This window comes from Pteropus alecto, unplaced genomic scaffold (genome assembly GCF_000325575.1).
Source record: "Pteropus alecto unplaced genomic scaffold, ASM32557v1 scaffold164, whole genome shotgun sequence".
NCBI lineage: Eukaryota > Metazoa > Chordata > Mammalia > Chiroptera > Pteropodidae > Pteropus > Pteropus alecto.
The window spans coordinates 20,393,023-20,405,660 of NW_006439568.1; the positions used below are offsets into that span (position 1 = coordinate 20,393,023).

The 12,638-nt window shown below is 42.7% G+C and overlaps 1 protein-coding gene across 1 annotated transcript in view; it reads left to right on the forward strand.

The window, feature by feature from the left end:
* The first annotated feature begins 7,863 nt into the window (after nucleotides 1–7,863).
* Nucleotides 7,864–12,638, forward strand: part of NCALD (neurocalcin delta) — a 382,331-nt gene continuing 377,556 nt past the window's right edge. The window contains exon 1 of the mRNA XM_015593057.2: nucleotides 7,864–7,882. The gene's annotated coding sequence lies outside the window, so the exon portion shown is untranslated. The remainder of the gene's footprint in view (nucleotides 7,883–12,638) is intronic.

Sequence of the window (12,638 nt, forward strand, 5' to 3'; positions counted from 1 at the left end):
CTTGCAGAGATGCAGAAGGGTTGGAGGGCTGGTGCTGCCTTTTATAGTAAATAAGAATAAGGTAAGGAATCCAGGGCCAAATATTCCAAGCAATACATGCAAAAATGTTGGATTATGTTCTTCTATGTTAAAACTTGGGAAGAAGGTTCTGGAATCAAGGCTTTGAGCTCTAAAATGAGAAAGACCTGGGCCTGTGTATAAGTTCCTTATTGTTGCTGTAACAAACTATCACAGTGGGGTGAAAAAGGTAAAGGGATTAAGAAATGCAAACTGGTAGTTACGAAATAGTTATGGGGATGTAAAAGAAAGCATAAGGAATATAGTCAATAATATGGTAATAACTCAGTATGGTGCCAGCTGGGTACTGGACTAGTCAGGGGGTCACTCTGTAAATTATATAAATGTCTAACCACTATGCTGTACACCTGAAACTAATATAAAATAATGTGGAATATCAACTGTAATTGAAAAACTTTAAAAAGGGGAGAAAACAGGTAAAGGAGAATATGAGGTTTAAATTTCTAGGTATAAAACAAATAAGTCATAGGGATGTGGCGTACAGCGCAGGGAATAGTCAATAATATTGGGATAGTGTTGTACAGTGTCAGATGGTTGCTGCACTTACGGCGATCACTTCTTTAGCGAATAACTGCTGTACACCTGAAACTAATATCATATCATGATTTTAATAAAAATCTTTTAAAAAATTACCATAAACTTGGTAGCTTAAAATAACACAAATTTATTATCTTACAGTTCTGCAGTTCAGAAGTCTGAAACGGGTCTCAGTGGGCTGACATCAAGCTGTTAGCAGAGCTGTGTTCCTTTCTGGAGACCCTAGGGGAAAATCTGGTTGCTTGCCTTTTCCAGCTTCTATCGTCTGTCCATCTTCCTTGACTCAGAGGTCCCTTCTTCTGTCTTCAAAGCCAGCAGTACTGCATCCCTGACTATTTTCTGCAGCTCATATCTCCTTCTGCCTCCCTGTTCTACTTCTAAGGACCCCTATGGATTGCATTGGCCCACTTGAGTAATATAAAATAATCCTCCTATTTAAAGCCAATAGATTAGCAATCTTAATTCTATCTGCAACCTTAATTCCTCTTTTCCATGTAGGGTAATGTAGTCATAGGCCTTGGAGATTAGAATAGGACATCTCCCCAGGGGGACATTGTTATGTGCAATGACCTATTCTAGATTCCCACCCAGCATCTTCAAGGCTGTGCTTGCTCTGGCAAGTCATTAAACTTTTTAAAAACCTCATTTGATAATGGAGTAATAGGAGTACCTTCCTCATGGGCTTTTGATGAAGATTAAGTGGGCTAATATGTGATATTTGCTTAAAATAGTGCCCAGCACATAGTAAACACTCAGTGAATAGTAACTAGTTATATTTTAGAACTTAAATATGCCTGCTCACCTTGGGTCTGGATTAGAAGACTGAACATCTACAGAAACCTACCCTTCCTGGACCATAGCACACCTCAATGTCACCATCTGTTTATGCATCTCTTTTCTCTATTAAACAGTTTCCTGACAGTAGGGAAACTAACTTACATGTCTTTATATAAACCTCTCAGGCCTGGCACAGAAGAGGCTTCCCAATAAATGACTGGGTTGAAATGTGTTAGCATTAATAGTGAATAATGAGTCTTTTCCTAACCATAAGAAAAACAAAAGTTAATGGACAAAGTTATCTCACTTGCATAATTTTCTCACTCGCATAATATTTTCTTTAAACTTTGGGATGCCCTACCATTTGTATTCTATGAAAACCTTCCAGATTAAACAAAAATTTTTGTTAAACGTATTAGTCAATGAAAATTATTTATTTTAGAAAACCATTATTAATGAGAACATTAAAATAACTGATCATTCAGCTACCACTGCGAAGAACACCTACTTCTTCACAGATGTACTTTGACGATGAAGAATAAATAGCACTAAAGTAGTAGTACTGCATTGGCAGCAGTGGATAATCCACTTTAATAACCCCCAACCCCCATCGATGTGATTTTCATGAGATATATCAGTATAACCTTAGCTAGTGGGCATGGGCTATAATTAAATGAAGCTATATTATTAAATATACATGTAGGAGGAAAAAAAATGATCCAGTTGTAGAATGTGAAGATATGATCATTACTGATTAGAGATGAAGGAAGAGACATTTAAAAGAAGTAAGATCCTTTTATAGCACTTGTAAGGTGAAGAGGAAAAAAGAGATCTGAGGAGAAATTAAAAAGTCCTAATTAAGATGACAGCCTCAAATTATCTCAAAAGGAGTCCACAAATTCTGAGGCTCTATAACCAAGAGAAAGACTCTTCTGTTGGGCAAAAATCCAGAAAAGACTGGCTTTAGGTGACTGCAAGTATCTAAGGCACAGTGGTTTCAGTTAGAATTCAGTAGGCAGATGTTCTCTCCTTCTTCAAGGATCTAGGAAACTAAGAGTAAGTAAAGCAAGTACATGCTTCCATTAGAGCATTTACATTGCATTGTAACACAGGCTTCTGTGTGAGATTCCCTCACTAGATTTTAAGGTTAGTAAGCGCATGTATAAGCTTTAATTTTTATACAGAGAGAGCCTAAAACTGTGTCTGGCATGTAGAAAACACTGAGTAAATATTTGCTGTTGAATAGAAGAGCTTGTCTCATAAAATTTAAGAGCCAGAAGGGAGCAAAGAGATCTTCTAGACTGGTGGTCTCCAAAGCTATCTGGGCATTAGAATCACTGGTGCTGTGTGGTCAGGGTGCTTTTAAAGAATAGTGATTCTAAAATATATAGAGGATACATCCCTTGCTCCCTCCGAGGGAGACAGCTCAAAGTACCTTCCTAATCAGACTGAATACTTTCCCCCTAAGAGTGGGAACAAGGCAAGGACATCTGCTCTTGCCACTTCCATTCAGCATAGAACTGGAAGTTTTAGCTAGTGCAATAAGGTAAGAAAAAGAAATATAAGGCATAGAGATTGGAAAAAAAGAAATAAAACTCCCCCTATTCACCAATGCCATGACTGTCATCATGTAAAATTCCAAGCAATCTATAAAAAAGTTCCTGAAACTGGTGAGTTTATGAAGGCCATAGGATTCAAGATAGATATACAAAAATAAATCATATTTCTATGTAGAAGCCATAAACATTTGGAAACTGAAATTTACATTTCTAATAGCACACAAGAAAAGAAATACATTGTTATAAGGCTAACAAAAATGTGTAGGATTTTTATGTTCAAAACTACAAGATGCTGATGAAAGAAGTCAAAGAAGACTAAAATACAAATATTTCTTATGTTCATGGATTATAAGACTGAACATTGTTAAGCTGCTAATTATCCCCAAATTGGTCTATAGATTCAATACAATCCCAATCATAATGTCAGTAGGAATTTTGTAGATATTGACATTATTCTAAAGTGTATGTGGAAAGACAAAGGAAGTAGAACAGCCAAGACAGTTTAAAAACAACAACAACAACAAAGTTGGAGGAATTGCACCACTTGATTTCAAGACTCATTGAAAACCTACAGTAATCAAGACAACGTGGGACTTAGCAAAAGTATAGGCACATAGATCATTGGAACACAAAAGTGAGTCTAGAAATAAATCTACATAAATAGGGTCAACTGAATTTTGACAAAGATGCAAGATGATTCAGTGGAGAAGAAAATAGTCTTTTCAGTAAGTGGTATAGAAACAATTGGATATCCATAAGTAAAAAGATGAACCTTGATCGATACCTTGTACCTTATACAAAAATGAATTCAAAATGTTGCTCAGGCTCTACTTTCTAGGGAGGTTAGCCAAAGACACCCACTAAGCTCCAACCACATTAGATTTCTTTGTGTTTCCAGAATAATCTAAGTGTTCTCCCCCTCCCTCTCCCTCTCCTTCTTCCTCTCTCTTTCTCTCTCTCACTAAACTATAAGCCTCACCAGAGCATGGATCTCATTTGTCTTTTTTAGTGCTCTATTTTGAGAACCTAGAACAATTTCAAGCACATAGGGGTCCCTCAGGAAATATCTGTGGAGTGGATGAATAAATACATGCTATTGTTGGCCTAGCTAGTCTAAACTTTATACACTTGGTTGCTTCCTTGACAGACACTTACAATTCGATGCCCAAAGTTGACAAAGTGCCACGGTGAGAGAGCAGTCCCAGCAAATTAGACCTCTAGATGCAGGAGACTCTGACCACGAGCCTAAGGCCAGTTGTCTTCGTGTTCCCAGTTTCCAATATCACACAACTGAGGAGCATTTTAAAGAGTAAGGCCTAATATTCAGGCATAAATCTTTGTGACCTTGAATTAGGCAAAGCCTTTAAGATATAACATCCAAAGTACAAACAACAAAAGAACACATAGTTTGTGCTTCATCAAAATGAAATACATTTGCTCTTTGAAAGATACCACAAAGAAAACAGACAACCCACAGAATGGAAATATTTTCAAATTATATATCTGATAAGGGACTTATAGTCAGAATATATAAAGAACTCTTACACATGAATAATAAAAACACAAATAACCTGGTTAAAAAGTAGACCAAGCATCTGAAAAAAAATTTCTCTGAAGAAGATAAGCACATGAAAAGAAGAGCAACATATTAGCCATTAGAAAAATGCAAATCAAAACCACAAATGGGATACCACTTCACACCCACTAGGGTGGTATAACTTTAAAAATGACAAATGAGTGAGTGTTGGTTTAGGATGTGGAGAAATTTGAACCCTCATATACTGCTGGTGAAAAGGTAAAATGGTACAGCAACTTTGGAAAAAAGCGTGGCTATTCTTCAAAATGTTAAATATAGATTTGCCATATGACCCAGCATTTCTATTCCTAGATATACACCCAAGAGAAATAAAAACATACATCCACATAAAAATCTATACATGAATGTTCATAGCAGCATATTAGCCAAGAAGTCCATTAACTGATAAATTAATAAACAAAATATGATATTTCTGTATCATGGGATTATTATTTGTTCATGGAAAGGAATGAAGTAATGATGACAGGTTAAACCTTAAAAACATTATGCTAAGTGAAAGAAACCAGTCACAACAGACTTCATATGGTATGAAGACTTAATTTATATGAAATATTCAGAGTAGGCAAATCAGTTGTAGAGCCAGAAAGTAGATTTATGGTCGCCAGGGCCTGGGGGTTAGAAGAAAAAATGGAGAGTGCTAAGAGGTGACACAGGACAGGGCAAATTTCCCCTCAAGTGATGGGGGGACCAAGCCCTGGACTGAGAGAAGAGGGTCCTTTGGCGGAGAGTGTGGAAAGAATTCAACACACACGCCAAAGTGAGAGTCAAAATGAAATTTTATTAGAAAAGCGATAACACTCCACAATGTTCTCAGAGGCAGAGAGTGAGAGGGACCAAGAGAGATGTGGAAAGACAGTGAGCAGGTGGGGGCCCTCCAGTGTTCAGGGGATTCAGTTTGTATATCCTTCTTTAGTTCCTGTGAGTTATTGTTTAAAAGATTTTGTTAATCCATTTCCTTTGATATGGACATACAGTGAGGAAGGAGAAGAGTATATGGTGTGAAAAAGTAAGAATATGTAGAGTGAAAGGCCTGCTGGTGGTTCCCAGCCTTTAATCCATTGGTTCCCCACGGTTTTAGCCGTAGAGAATGACTCTTGGTTCCTGTTTCCCCTTCACAGGGATTAGGTTGTTAGCAATCCCAGCAGAAATCTTTCTTTGTTCTGAGGTGTCCTCCTAGCCTGGCTGCAGTGCTGACAGCATACTGCAGTCTCTGATTATGGCTCGATTAACATTTTAATTCTCTTGCTTCCTCTACATTACAGATATGCCATTTCTTTTGGGGGTTCTAAAAGTGATTGTGGTGATAGTTGTAAAACTCTGAGAATATACTAAAAACATTAAATTGTGTGCTATATAAGTTATATCTTAGTAAAGCACTGACACCTTCCCACCACTACCTCTGACCCATCAGAATTCTTCCTGCAGAGTATGTAGCAGTGACCAGCCCTACACTGTTCAGACCAGAGCTGACCAAATGATGACCTAGGGACTCCTTGTGGCCTACGCACTCTTTTGCCTTGGCCTACGGGGCATTTAAAGAATTTAAAAAATTAGTTACCAATATTTTAAAATGAGTAGAGTTCATATTAAATGTAGACTTCTGGCTTCTCCAGAAAAAACAAATAATAATAATAATAATAATAATAATAATAATAATAATAAAAACCCAACTCGATGGCCACAATTGGACCTACATTTCCCATACAGAAAAATGTTCTTAAAAGAATGAATCATTACCCCGAAAAATCTATATATGGCATAATGCCCTTCCCAGTTTGCCCTAGTACACCCAGCCTAAATTACTTCTTTATCACTGCATCTTAATCCCTTAAAGACACTTGAGTTGGCAACACCTGCTCAGACCTTTCCCAGCCTCAAACTTCCTTGTTTTGTGTCCCATTGCCTTAGGCCCGGTTTGAAGATTGGCTAATCCCAGGTTTCCATCCTGGCTGTACAACAGAATCTCTCAGGCCCAAGGAAAAAAAATCCCCATGAAAGGTTGCACCCCTGACCAGTTAAATCAGAATCTCAGGGTGGGAGAGTGGGGTTAGTGGGGGTGGGTGGGGCCCAGGTCTAGTATTTAAAAACAAAACAAAAACCCAGCTCCTTAGTGTGTGTGTATCTTGAGTTAATACGCTAATCCCTTTCAAGAAAAAGTTTTAGAGTCCAATGATGGTTTACTGGCTTCTCAGATAACTTGATTTTTCAAGTCCTGTCTGAAGTGAATAAATGATGTGGAAATTGAAGGCAGAACTAAGAGGTTGTTTTCAGTCAGGTGTACCTTTTCTTAATTTTCAAATCAAAGTTGGCAGCTGTTTGGACCTAAATGTAACTGTCATTTCTATTACTAGCCATATTAAAAGATTTTGTAATCATTATAGCAAACATAGATAGGTCATAGTGGCCTTATAGCTTTACATGGTACCTTTTTGTTGTTTTTAACCAGCAAGATTTTTAATGAATGAATGACTCTAAGTTGCTTTTAAGGCCTGATGTGGGGTTCTGGAAATGTCACCGGGGTTGACAAACACAAGAAGTTACAGTGGCTTTTTGACAGGTCATGAGTGGCCAACAGAGCAAGATAGGAATACGTGCTGGCAGCCACTGGGTAAATATTGGTTCACTGAATTGACAAGACATTCGCTTCAGATCATCTCCAGTCGAGATAAAATATTTGGTGACATTCTGGAGGGGAGGATGGGGTGGAGGTGGGATAAGGGGGTTCTCCCTCAGATGTCCTTCTCCTGAGTTTTTGTTAAGCCAACCCTAGACAATTCACAGGAGACTCTGAATAGAGAAAACGCTGGTTAGGCAAGAGCAGACCCTCATGTCCTTCCAAGGCCCTCCTGAACGTCACTGCAACCAGCAGGGACTCGAGTCTCCCCCCACCCCCACGCCCACCCTCCTCAATCGAAGCCTAGAGGAAGGTGCTGTGGTTTGAATCTGACCTCCCCACGGCCCGAACAGGTAAACAGATGGCTCCCTTTGGAAAGTGCCAGTGCATCCCGCCCAGAAGCTTGGGTGGTGGGCTAGGGCTAGGGGGCCCATCGCGGATAAGCCCAGCGGCTGCACCCCGGCAGGGTGGAGGCGTCCACTACACCTGCAAACCCCACGCCTCAGCTTGGCACCCCTGCACCCAGGGAGAGGCCGTCTGCGGGGCTGCAGTTGGGAGGGGGTGGTTGGCCGCGAGGAGGGAGGCAGCGAGCGAGGCTGGGGAGGGGGGCGCGGCAGGCGGCGGTGCTGTCCAGGGGGAGGCGGGCGGAGGGAAGGCGCTGCCGCCGCCGCTGCCGCAGCCTCGCCCGCGGCGACACAGACGCCGGGAGCAGCCGAGGCGGTGAGTCGCAGCGCCTGCCCGCGGCGTCTCCGGAGCCAGAGCGGAGTCGGAGTGGCAGCCGGGGCGGGTGTGCGCGGGGCGGGGGCGCCGGGAGCAGCTTGGGGGAACCCAGCGCCTGCGGCGCGGAGGGCGCAGGGGTGGGCACGTGGAGCGCGCGGGGCTGGGGACCTGGCCCTACAGCCCCTCCCGGATTCAGTTCACTCTGTCAATTCCCCTGTCCTTCCTCCCATGTCTCTGAGGGAAAAGAAAACAAAACCCAAGACCCTGAGAACGGGTGGCAGAAGCGGAGGGAGCAACTTTGCAGAGGGACGCGCCGAGGTGCGCGGGGCTGGCAAGATGGGGGCGCCCTGGGTCGGAAGGGGGCGTTCGAGAGCCTGGCGGCTCCGGGACCTCCGGAGCATCCCTCCCCGGCGCGGGGTGGGGTCCCGGACACCCGCTGGTTCCCCGGCCTGCGGAGTCGGCCCTGAGAGGCCACGGGAGGCGTGTGCGAGAGGTGGGGGCCTGGGAAGGGGGCTTTGGAAGCGACTGAAAGGCGCTGGTTGAACCCATAGGAGGAAGTGGTCTGTGTTTTGGATTCAGGACCCGAAAGATTTGCGTCTCTTGCCCTAGTGGACTCGAGAAGGGGTGTGCTGGGGAGATGCATTTGAGTGTTTTTCAGTGCATACCGATTTATTTTTAGCTCCAGAGAAGCAGGATGTGCAAAGTGGGTTGTATCAGCCCGGGAGGGGCAGGAGGTCTCCCTGTCCGCAGGAAATACACAAGTTTCTCGCTGCAGATGCTTGCTTTAACTTTCATGCCCGGAGAAAGAAATCCATTTGGCTGTCTGAAGCTCTCTCAGCTAGGGCCACTTTCTTTCTGCGATTCTGTCTGAGGCTGCAGATCTGTCTGAGGCTGCAGATCAGGCGGACCAAGTGTGTTAAACGCTGGTACGCGATCTGTTTGTAGAAAAACTAGTGTGAAACACTAGTAGGGCTGCCAAGGTCTTGCTCTCTGAGAAGGAAAACCACACAAGCTTGCTCAAAGTTTTCCCAGTTCTGTCTGATTTGAAAATAACAGACTTAAACGGCTGTATTAACCAAGAGCAGGGTTCTCTGCCCCGGTTCCTCAGACCTAACTGGCAACGCTCATGAGGTTTTCACTCTATGTTTAGGGTCGAATGCAAGATGCAAGGACTGAAAAGGAGAAGGGGGTGGTGGCGTGATGATGGGAGTGTGGGTGTGTAGGGGACCATTGGGAGCTAAGTATAGACTTGAGGAGGGGCTTCCTTCAGAGGAGGAGGCTCAAGAAGCTGAAACCCAAATGTTCAGGTACCCAAGCCAGACCCCTCGAAATCGCTCTGAAGTCTCCTTCATTTCAAGCACTCAGCACCCAGTCCTGAATACCCACTCTCTAGGAGTATGCTAGGAGAGTGGGCGGTGAGGAGGTGAACTCTGAACCCAGACTACTGGATTTGAGTTCTGGCTGAGACACGAATATCTTCCAGAGCTTGGGCTCCTTACTTTACCTCTCTGTGTTTCCTGATCTGTGACATGAGGTTGATAAATAGTATCAAATCTATCTCAGGCTTGTTGTGAAGATAAAATGAGTTAATACACAGAGAGCACTTCACGCAGTGCCTTGTCGTTAGTAAGTGCCACACGAATGTGAGCTCTTATTTTTCTTGTTGTCACTGATTTAATTCATGACCTCATAACTTCTTTCTTGCCTGAATTGCTCTAACTGCCTTCACTCTTGGCTCTTTGCTCCGAATCAGGACACTCTTGCTTTAGTCTATTCTCCAAACTGCAACTAGAACGCTCGTTTTGAAAATAAGAACCCAAGCCAGTCATTCTGCTTAATTTCCTTCAGAGGTTTTCTGTGGCTTTCAGGTTAGAGTTTGGACTCCAAGGAATTTTATAACCACACCCTTGTTTCCTCTTCAGCCTCATCTCCCAAGCCTCCTCATGTGTAGCCTCAGCTCAAGCCACTGAATCTCAGCACCTGTCATCCTCTCATGCTTCCTTATCTGGTCAACTCCTATGCATTCATCCCTACTCAGCTGCAGCGACACCGCCTTCCAGCAGGCCTCTTGGCACCCCTCCCTAGGCTGAATGAGCTGACCTTGCTACATGCTGGCAGTTACCCTGTAGATACCCTTCTCATCATGCTGTAACATCATCTGCATATCAGTCTTCCCTACCGGCAAGTGCCTTGAGACATGGATTGAGGGTATCAGTAAATGTTTGTTGAATGAACAAATGACCATCAGTCAAGCAAAGTTCAGTCCTTTTCACTAAAGCCAGAGACAAGCATGGAGAATAATAGACAGGAGGACCAAACCAGTCTTTATACATACTACTCTAATAAAAAACTTTGGGAAATATTAAAGAATCAAAGGTTAGTCAAAGGAATGTGGCATACTATCTTGGAATCATTTCAGAGGTATTTTTTTAAGTGTAAGAAGTCAGACTAAAAATGGAGAAATGCAGTGATCTGAACTCTTTCCTTACTTCCTTTATAAGAAGGTCAGACGTCTCAGATTTGGTGGCGGGGGATGGAGCTCTCTGAGGTGAATGGGTTCTCCGGAGGCAGAGGCGAAGGTCAGCACACGCATGGGCATTGGAGCTCTTCCTTGGGTTGTAGCTTCTTCCAGACTGTGGATTTCTGCTTGCCCGGGATTGGTATGATGAGAACAGGAACTCTTCCATCGTCAAAGCTCCCCTGCTACTTTTCAGGCAATTCAGTGTGTTCTGTGGGTGCACTGAGGCAGTGTTTCCAAGATCTCCATTACCGGGCTCCCAGGAGCCCTCTGCAGAGGGAGATAAGTGGGTGCCTGGTCCTCTTGGCCAGCCTCTGGGTCTGGTTTCAAGGCTCCGGAGCAGGGGGTTTTGTACAGTTGAGAAAGCAAAAATGCTTTTTACGTTTTTAAACGGTTATAAACAAACAAAAAATCAAAACACAAAGAAGAATATGTGATAGAGACCATGCCTAAAACTCTAACTACCTAGTTCTTTATAGAAAAACTGCCAGCTGCTGTTCTGGAGCTGAGACAATTGGTTTTACTTTGCATGCCATCTTTGATTGGTTGGTAATAGCTGTCACGAGAGTTGGGTTGAATAGAAATCCAAGGCTCGGTCTATACTCAGTAGGAAGGAGTGCTGTGTTCAATCGGTGATGTCTGCCGGGGTGTGGCATTAGGAAGTGATGGCAGACAAATGTGTCCTCACCATCCCACTATCTCTATCACTATGATAGAGCATATCATTGAAGGACAATGAAGGCGGAAACCAGGGACAGAGCATGTGAGTTAAAACTGATCCCTAGAAGAAGCCAGAAAATTTCTACAATGATAAACTATCACCATAGTTAACTTTAGTAATTTGCATTTATCAAGTGTGTACTCTGTACATGCATGAGGATCTCATTTAATTTTTGTAATAACTTTTTTCAGGAGGTATTTATTTGAATTAGGACTTAGTTCTGTTATAAGTGTCAAACTATTTTAAACAAAAAAAGGAAATTTTCTTTTTTAGCTCTGGTAACTTCTCAGTCCAGAGGAAGATACCTCAGGTATGGCTTGACCCAGGGCTCAGGCATCTTTCCCAGGACCTGATTTTTCTCTCCACAATGGAGGTGGCTCCATTTTTAGGCTTCATTATAGGATGACCCTAAGCTCCAGACCTTACCTAGTTTGGGCTTTAAATCCAGCCAGAAAGTGGGAGCCTATATGCCAGTGTTGATCACAGTGACCGGCTGTGGCTCACTGGCTTTGATTGGATCCCATGCCTGTTCCTATGGCCTGGGTTCCACATGTTCTTAGGGCTTGGGCTTGGTAACAGGTTTCATCCCTGAGCCATGGGCTAAGGAGTAGGAGCATGAATGTTTCTCCAGCAGAATATTGTTACACTATCACCAGAAGATGGGCCAATGGATTTTAGGTTGCAAAGCAACAGACATCCACCGTAGTACTGCTAGCATCTTGCTTTATAGATGAGGGGAACAGGCTTACAGGCACTCAGTAACCTGCCCACGCACGCGTGGTTAGCAAACAGTGGAGTTCTGATTTGAAACCCACAATTTATGCGCTTAGGAGAATTACCTGTGAACAGAACAATATAAAGTGAGTTTAACGTGAAGCTATATTCCTTTATTTCTGAAATGTAGCTAACTAACTTCAAGAAATGTTAAGTACTGACTGGCTAGAGGATATGAGAAAAAAAGGAGATACAGACTTCTTTGGCTATATTTTTACTGACTTAATTCAACCAATATTTTTGAGCAGTTTCTACATGTTCAATATCGTGTTAAGTTCTAGGGATATAGGATGAATAAGATCTAGTCCCTTTAAGGAATTTATATTTCAACTTGAAAGTGCAAGACATAATTAGGGGACAGATTGACTGGAATGAGGACTCTGTGTGGGGAAGTGCAGGAGCAGATTCCTCTCGATGGGGACAGTGACCTTCCAATTTGTTCGCTGACATATCTCCAGTACCGTGCTTTGTGTGATAGTCAAGCAATAAATATTTCGGGGACATATTTTTTTTTATTGTGGCTAAATGTACATAACGTAAACATTTCCATTTTAATCTTGCCCTTTAACCGTGGCATTAAGGACAGTAAGTACATTTACATTGTTGTGCAACTGTCACCACTGTCCAGCTCCAGAATTTTTTCATTTTTCCAAACTAAAACCCCACTGCCATTCTACAGAAACTCTCCATCTCCCCTGCCCCCAAACCCCGGCAACCACCATTCATTCTACTTTCTGTCTCTA